Raw genomic sequence first — 8,787 nt, 5'->3', positions numbered from 1 at the left:
ATTTTTTGTGTAGGAAAATATATTTTGTTGCTTGAAAGCTTGGAAAGTCCTTTTTCTTTGTCTTATGATGTTTAGATTTATTTTTTACATATAACTTCAGTTGTGTATTTTAAAAAAATATTTTTCCTCAAATAGCTTATCACCTTCTCTGCCATATTTATTGATTAATTCATTCCTCTTAAAATATTTTTTAGGGGCGCCTGGGTGGCTCATTCGTAAGCGTCTGCCTTCGGTTCAGATCATGGTCCCAGGGTCCTGGGATTGAGCCCCGCATCGGGCTCCTGGCTTAGCAGGGAGTCTGTTTATCCCTCTCCTGCTCCCCCTGCTTGTGTTCCTGCTCTCGTGCTCTGTCTGTCAAATAAAGAAATAAAATCTTAAAAAATAAGATATTTTTATTTATTTATTTATTTTTTTATTTTATTTTATTTTATTTTTTAGCCCTCCGGGCCCTGGGACCAGCCAGGGAGCTGGAGGGCAAAAAATAAGATATTTTTAAAAGTAATATGTGCTAATTTTAAAACAACTAGAAAATACAGAAAAGTTCATAAGGAAGAAAAACAAAATTGTTTATAATTCTGTTTAGTAATAACCATTATTTTTTTTTTTAAGATTTTATTTATTTATTCATGAGAGACAGAGAGAGAGAGAGGCAGAGGGAGAAGCAGGCTCCCTGCTGAGCAGGAAGCCCGATTCGGGACTCGATCCCAGGACCCTGAGATCATGACCTGAGCCGAAGGCAGACGCTTAACCATCTGAGCCACCCAGGCGCCCAGTAATAACCATTATTAACATTTTGGAGTTCTTCCCTCTTTTTTTTTCCCCCTTTGCATGATGTAATTTTGTTATTCTTGCTGTTTCCTTTATTGTATATTAGAGTCTTTTTCTGGCCTCTTTATCTTGTTTCATTGTTATATCCTTGCCCTAAACCCCACCACTTTAACCGTTTTAGGTTTATAATCTCTTTTAATTTAAGGATGTTACACTCACTTCACTGCTGTTCTTGAACATGCCAATGACATTTCTGTCTCAAGATCTTTGCTTTTGCTTTTCCCTCAGATAACCACATGGCTCACTCCATACTCATATCTCCAGGTCTCTGGACAATGTCACCTTATTAGTATGGTCTTCTCTGACCACCCATTTTAAAAAATAGCAATCTCTTCCCTCTGGGTACTTCCTATTCCCCTTGTCTAATTTTTTTCCAAATTCATATAATCAAATCACATACTATGTTCACTATTGCTCAGGAAAAAAGATTCCTTTCAAAATATTACTGCTCATTGACAGTGCCTCTGGTCACCCAAGAGCTCTGATGGAGATGTACAATGAGAGTAGTCTTTTTAAGATTTATTTATTTATTTTAGAGAGCGAGGGAGAGAGCACGTGCGTGCCTGAGCAGGGGGAGGGGCAGAGGGAGAAGGAGAGAAGCACACTCAGCATGGAGTTGTTGTGGGGCTCGATCTCACAACCCTGAGATCATGACCTGATCTGAAATCAAGAGTTGGACGCTTAACCAACTGGGCCACCCAGGCGCCACAGCAAGATTAGTCTTGTTTTCATTCCTGCTAACACAGCATGTGTTCTGCAGCCAGCGGATCAAGGAGTAGTTCAAGTCTTCTTACTGAGGAAGTACATTTCATAAGGCTCTAGCAGCCATTGATAGTGATGCCTCAGATGGATCTGGGCAAGTCCATTGAGAAACCTTCTGGAAAGGGTTCACTATTCTAGATGCCATTAAAAACATTCGTGATTCATGAGAAGAGGTCAAAATATCAACGTTTCCAGGAGTTTGGAAGAAGTTAATTCCAGTCCTCATGGATGACTTGGAGGGGGTTCCGGACTTCAGTGGAGGAAGTCCCTGCAGATGTGGTGGAAACAGCAAGAGAACTAGAATTAGAAGTGGAGCCTGAACGTGTAACTGAATTGCTGCAAGCTCATGATCAAACTTGAACAGATGAGGAGCTGCTTCTTATGGATGAGCAAGGAAAGTGGTTTCTTGAGATGGAAACTGCTCCTGGTGAAGATGCTGTGAAGATTGTTGAAATGACAATTAACGATTTAGAATATTTCATAAGCTTAGTTGAGAAAGCAGTGGCAGGGTTTGAGAGGATTGACTGCAGTTTGGAAAGAAGTTCTGTGGGTAAAATCCTATCAAATAACATCGCATGCTACAAAGGAATCGTTTGTGGAAGGAGGAGTCAGTCAATGTGGCAAACTTAATTGTCTTATTTTAAGAAATTGCCACGTCCACCCCAGCCTTCAACCACCACCACCTGGATCAGTCAGCAGCCATCAGCATCGAGGCAAGACCCTCCACCAGCAAAGATTATAATTTGCTGAAAGCTCAGATGATGGTTAGCATTTTTTACCAGTATTTTTAAATTAAGGTATGTACATGGTGGGGTTTTTTTGGATACACTGCTACTGCACCCTTAATGGACTACATTATAGTGTGAACATAACTTTCATAGGCACTGGGAAACCAAAAAAATGTTGTTTGACTTGCTTTTTTGCAGTGGTCTGGAATTGAACCTGCAATATCTCTGAGGTATGCCTGTAAAAAATACTACTATTTTTTTTTTTTAAGATTTTATTTATTTGGGAGAGAGAGAATGAGAGAGATAGAGAGCACGAGAGGGAAGAGGGTCAGAGGGAGAAGCAGACTCCCCGCCGAGCAGGGAGCCCGATGTGGGACTCAATCCTGGGACTCCAGGATCATGACCTGAGCCTAAGGCAGTCGCTTAACCAACTGAGCCACCCAGGAGCGCTATTTTTTAAGTGATTGTACTATGCACATTGCAGACTAAGCTGCAGCTTCTTTTTAAAATAGTTTTATTGATGTATACTTCATATACCATGAAATTCACCCAATTTAAGTACCCTGCTCTCTCTCCTCTCTCTCTCTCTCTTTTTACAGTGAAATAATTTACCAGTGAGAAGTCTAGGGTATACTGCTCAACAAGCTTTAATAAATTCATAGAGTTGGGGAGCCATCACCACAATCCAGTTTTAGAACACTTCCAAAGCATTTCTCATACCCATTTGTAGATAATATCTGTTCTTACCCCTGACCCAGCAACCACGGCTCGGCTTTCTCTTGCTATAATCTTGCCTTTTCTAAGAATGTCATACAGCTGTAGTCATACCGTATGCTTTTATTTCTAAAGTTTTTCACTTGACCTGATGATTTTGAGATTCATCCTTGTACATATCAGTAGTTTTTCCTCTTTTTATTGTTGAGTAGTATTCCATTGTACGGATATACCACATTTTGCTTTTTCATTCATCAGTTGATGGGCATTTGCATTGTTCTGAGTTCTAGGTTCTTATTGATAATGTTGCTATAAGCATGTGTTTACACATCTCTGTGTGTCCATTTATTTTCATTTCTTTTTGGTAAATATCTAGGAGTGAAATTTCTGGGTTTTATGGTAAATGTATCCTTAAGTTTTTAAGAAACTCCCAAACATGCACAAAGATTTGAGAGGGACGATGAAGGGTTCAAGTTTGAACTAACTTGCAGCTGCTTATAGGCGATTGCAAATCTAAGTACAGAACCAAGGAGACAGGGTGAGGCTTGTGCTAGGGAATCACGAGTCATAAAGCACAGGGGTGATGTTGAAGCCGTGGAGTGGATGAGGTGACCTGAGGAGTTCATGTAATATAAGGAGGACTGAACTCCTGGAAATAAAAGCATTTGGGGGGAGCGGGTAGATAAAGAGAATTAGTGAGACAATGTGAGAGATCAAGAAGTAGGAGAGGCAGGAGAAATTATGCCACAGAAACTAAGGGAAGAAAAGTTGATACAGTAAGTGGGTGGTATGATCTCTGCTTTCAAACACACATCTCCAGCCTTTCTGCAGAGACCGATTAGCTCTGGCAGAACCCTCCTAGTCGGGATATATTCGGAATTCGCTGGGCTGAGGTTCCTGTTAGAGGCAGTACTTCTCAAACATAGTCTCCTACTCCATACCTGTAGACCAGTTCACTTCACCTTTCAGGTGTACCCTTTCTTCTGGAGTGTTGGCCACTGGTCTGTCATGTTCCCCAAGCTCCAGGAACCTCAGGTGATATATTCCAAAGCAGTTGTGAAGGGCATCCTGGGCTTTAAGTGAGGTGACTATGCATGTTGGTATCACAGCCCTTTGGAAACTCTCTTCAGATGAATTTCCATTTTCATGTCACCATAACTTTTTATCTTTTATGCCCTTACAGTAGATGTTGAGAAAAAAAGGCTTAGCTACCTCCTTAGCAAAGTCCTATGTAGGTGAGCTAGGAGTGTGTTTTGGACCTCACCCTAAGGTAAAGCTAAAAGGTCCACTTTAGTACACTAGATTTCCAAGCACTTGAGAGTGCTCAAAAAAAAAATTAAATATTGAATGAATGAACAAATGATCCCATAAATGAATGGATAATTTTCATTCCTTGTGATCACCTCTTGTTAACCACTCCCTGTTTCTTGACCAGCTGATGCCCTCTGCTGCTTCCATTCCCACTTTATCAGCTATTGCTCATCTTCTCCCATGCTCACTTTTGATTGCCCCTTAAATGGTGATTTCCCCCAGGGGTTCATCCTCACTACCATCTCTTACCTTTTTATTAAGTATATTTTTCCCTGAGGGAATTCCATCCATATCCCTGGTTTGACTACCACATATGCACTTTCTTTCCTGGGCCAGATTCATTTTAAACTAGTGGTGTGTTGTAGCCAGCCTGTACTGGCTCACGAGAGCCAATCGTTAAGTTTTCCAGAATCATGTGAGCTGGTGGGTTGCAAAGCCAGCCGTTATTAAAATTATATAAATTTACAATTAAAAGTATATTGAAAACAAAGGTAATAGATAGTTAAAACTCACTTTTAACCATCTTGCTACTCTTTTATTATCGATGCTCTTGAGATTTTGCATATCTATTGTATTTTTGGAAATCTTATATAACGGTGTGCAACTGTGCATCTCTTCCAACTCTGCGTTCAGTGATGTCATGTTGGTCACTTGAAAACTGCCACAGCAGGAGTGTCGACACCATGGAAATCAGGAAATGCTACAAATCAGGCCTTAGTCTGTTGTTTTATTGATTGTCTAGACTTAAAGTGACTGAGTAAATGTTAATAATGGAGATTAAGTTTAATAGTGTGTTGGTCTATAGCTGTTACATTGTGAGTAACACAAAAAATTGAAGAAATATTCTTCTAATATTCAAAAACTATTACCCAATTCAGCAAAAAAATGTGCTCATATCACTAGTGAACAAGAGAAGTTCTTTTTTTTTTTTCAAGATTTTATTTATTTTTTGGAGAGAGAGAGCCCAAGCCAGGGGGAGGGGCAGCAGGAGAGGGAGAAGCAGACTCCCCGCTGAGCAGGGAGCCCGATGCGGGGCTTGATCCTAGGGCACTGAGATCATGACCTGAGCCGAAGGCAGACGTTTAACTGACTGGAGCCATCCAGGTGCCACAAGAGAAGTTCTGTCCCATGTTTTCAGCGTTTCACTTTCTCTCACTTCCTAATGTAAACATAAATAACCGTATTTGTGACATAAGTGTCCTTATTCATCAGCTGCAATCACAGGTTGGCTGTGGATACAAGAGTTTGCAAAAGTCAACAAAAACGTTTTGTGAGAATTGATTGGTGAAAAAATATTTACACTAAAGAGTATTATATGCTTTATTATTATTTGTAAATTAGGAACTACGCATCCTCCATATCAGTAAAATGTATACAACTTATGTATAGATATATGCGTGCATTCCCCCATCCGCCAGAGAGCCAGTTAAATATTACCATCACATCACTTCTCGAAACCCTCAATATCAATTGCCTATTAGACATTTTAAATTTAATATGATAGGCATCTCAGACTTAATGTATCAGAAACAGAATTCATTTTCCTTCCAATGTCTTTTCCTCTTTTGATACTCCGTATCTTAGAGAATTACATACCCTAGGAGGAAAAAAAGTGAAAATAGTAGTTACAGGTTGCTTTTTCAATATGTGTCATCTATAAAGACTGGAAAGAAAATAAGAGGGAGATAGTTGATGGAGTTTTTTGTTTAGTTGTAAGAAAGAACGATCTTGAATATATTCATATGGGAAAGAGGCCATGAAGAGGGGAGAATTGGAAGCTCCAGTAAAGAGAGGGAGCTGATGACAGGACAGTCTGTGAGAAGGAAGGAGAGGGCAGGGACCAGAGCACATTGGCCTTGGACAGGAGAGAGTCACCTTTTCCACACTGCCAGGAGGAAAGGAGATAGGGATGAGGATGTGTCCTAGGTTGGGTTCTCTAGGAGCAGAGCCTGGGACAGGGATTCTCTTTCAAGTTGAGTGTGGGTGGGGGGGTGCTCTCAGGAGAAGGAATGGGAGACGTATGATAGGATAGTCAAGAGTGTGATCTTGACTGGAAACTAACATCATCTGTGATCATAGAGGGAGGGGCAGCATCATAAACTGCACCCAGGTTACTCACCTTGAGGCCCAGACTGGCCTTTTCCTCCTGTGTCAATCATTCATTGGTTGAGGTCTGCTCGTCAGAGGAGCGGGGCATAATCTTCCAGACTATAGGGGTTCTGTCTGGCTGAGGGCAATTCTCCAGGGAAGGCAGTAGCTAAGAATTTTAAACAGCCTGCGGAACGGCTGAGGGACAAGAACACCTGCCACTTTATAAAGGGGATCTGAGTGGGGCACCAATAGCATCCGATGGCTACATACGTAGGCATAAATTGGGGAGAGATGGAAGTGGAGAAGAGTTTGAGGCAGTTCCTGGTGAGTAGTCTCTCTCTTTATAATAGTAATCCAAATTACCTGCTGAGGGTGGGGAGGAATCTGGTGGGCGCAGACAGCTCGAGTAGGGTGGGAAGATTTTGAGGGACTGCTATGTGTAAGCCATGGGGGAGGGGCTGCCCTGGGCAGTACTCAGGGTCCAGTTACTGTTGGAGACACGGAGTAGCGACAGCACTTTGCAATGTTACTTATATTCTTCAGCAGTCTCGGTGTAGGGGTGCAAAAGGCAGGGGGTTGGCTTAACCCAGTGTTGACATTTTGCTGGGTAAGTATAGTGCAGGCAGAAAAGCGTAAGTAAAGCATGAGGATGATGGTGAGAGAGTTTTTGAAAGCTCGTACTACCTTTTGGGAAGGCAGAGATGTACACAACAAATTACAGGGCAAGCCTGTGTTCACAGTGCATCGACAGAAGTACAAAGTAGTGGGTAAGATCAGAGAAGAGAGTGAAGCATTTTCTGAGTTGAGGACAGGAATTTCTATGGCTTCACATAAACGGGACTGCATTTGAACTGCCTCTTGAAGGGCCAGTGGGGGAAAAAAATCTCCCTGGGGGAATGTGGAAGGGAATGGTATAGAGAAAGCATGGAAAAAATGCATGAAAGCAATCTGGTAGAGACTGATGATTTAAAAGTATATATGGTAAAGCGTATGAGGTGCCTTGCAACAAGGCACCCACAATAAGTAAAATCAGATAGAGTGGTTGGCTATGGCTCTTGTTCTCACTCAGCCCCATTCTCAAATAGGGGCAGGCTACGTTTCTTATACTAAGAAACTTAGCTAAGACGGTGGCTGTGGATTGGATCGAGGCCTGGTGAAGAGAGTAGCATGTAAGCCCATCTTTGGAAGCAGGGAGGCAAAGTGTGTTGCCACATCTCAGTAGTCTCTTAGACTTACTTCCACGGTTGTGAAATGGGTACCAATTAACAGGGAGATAACTGGGTTGTTGGCACTGCCTTTGAAGTCTCAGCCAGTTATGAGCCCAGAGTTGTCCCTATTGATATTTAAATCAGAGTAGACATTGCAACTGATAGACAAACCAGACCTCAGCCAAACCATGTTCGTTCGGATCCAGCACCTGCCCCAGGACTACTGGTAGCTAGCTCCATAGGCTCCCCCAAACTTTCATTAACTTTATAATAATACATATTAATAAATATTTTGGTTTCTGCATATGTGAGATTTTGGTGGGGTTTTATTGTGTACAGGTGGTATGGAGGACAAAGTGAAAACAGTTGAAAAGGATTTTTGAAGACAGAAAATAGTTGAAAAGGTATTCTTTGTTGAAAAAATGAAAGTAATACATGTTCTTTATAAATCGAAAATTGTAGGAGGGTAAGAAGGAAAACAAAAGTAACCATCCCCTCATTCTACCAAAAAGCCCTTTCTCCCCAGAGATAATCATTGTTAACAGTTTAGTATATAGCTTTTCTTACATAAGCACATGTGGTATTTCCATTATATATAAGTATAAATATATATTTTATATATATATTATACACAATATTCTGATCTTTAACCTAATACTTTTCAGTCAATAATATATCTTGTGTGTTTTTACATGATCAGTGTAGCTTTTTTTCATAGCCACCTAATAGTCCATGGTATTGAACAAATTTTCCATTAATGAGAATCTAAATAGATTCTACTTTTTTTATTATAAATAATAGAACAATGAACATCTTATGTGCACTTCTTTTTGTACTTAATTACTTTAGATAAATTCCTAGAAGAGGGATTATTGGGTCAAAGGGTATGATAGTCTCACATACCAGTTAACTCTGATATACATGGCCAGACTGCCTTCGAGAAATTTGCCTGAATTTACTCCGCAGTAAACAGTGTAAATACTGCTTCTTTTTTAATTAATTAGAGAGAGAGAGCACAAGCAAGAGGAGCAGCAAGCAGAGGGAGAGGGAGAAGCAGACTTCCCACTGAGCTGGGGAGCTGGACATGGGGCTCGATTCCAGGATTCTGGGATAATGACCTGAGCCGGAGGCAGCCGCTTAACCGA

The 8,787-nt window shown here is 40.9% G+C and overlaps 1 long non-coding RNA gene across 2 annotated transcripts in view; it reads left to right on the top strand.

Moving 5' to 3' along the window:
* The first annotated feature begins 6,509 nt into the window (after positions 1–6,509).
* LOC113913110 overlaps positions 6,510–8,787 on the top strand; it is a 78,681-nt gene continuing 76,403 nt past the window's right edge. The window contains exons 1-2 of one of the 2 annotated variants that reach the window (XR_003517094.1): positions 6,510–6,758; positions 7,982–8,046. This is a non-coding gene — a long non-coding RNA (uncharacterized LOC113913110). The remainder of the gene's footprint in view (positions 6,759–7,981; positions 8,047–8,787) is intronic. The other variant, XR_003517095.1, reaches the window with a different exon arrangement.

The sequence above is a fragment of the Zalophus californianus genome, chromosome 14, assembly GCF_009762305.2.
Source record: "Zalophus californianus isolate mZalCal1 chromosome 14, mZalCal1.pri.v2, whole genome shotgun sequence".
Classification (NCBI taxonomy): Eukaryota; Metazoa; Chordata; class Mammalia; order Carnivora; family Otariidae; genus Zalophus; species Zalophus californianus.
Note: the sequence above shows the minus strand (reverse complement) of the source record. Positions and strands in the feature narration are given on the sequence as shown.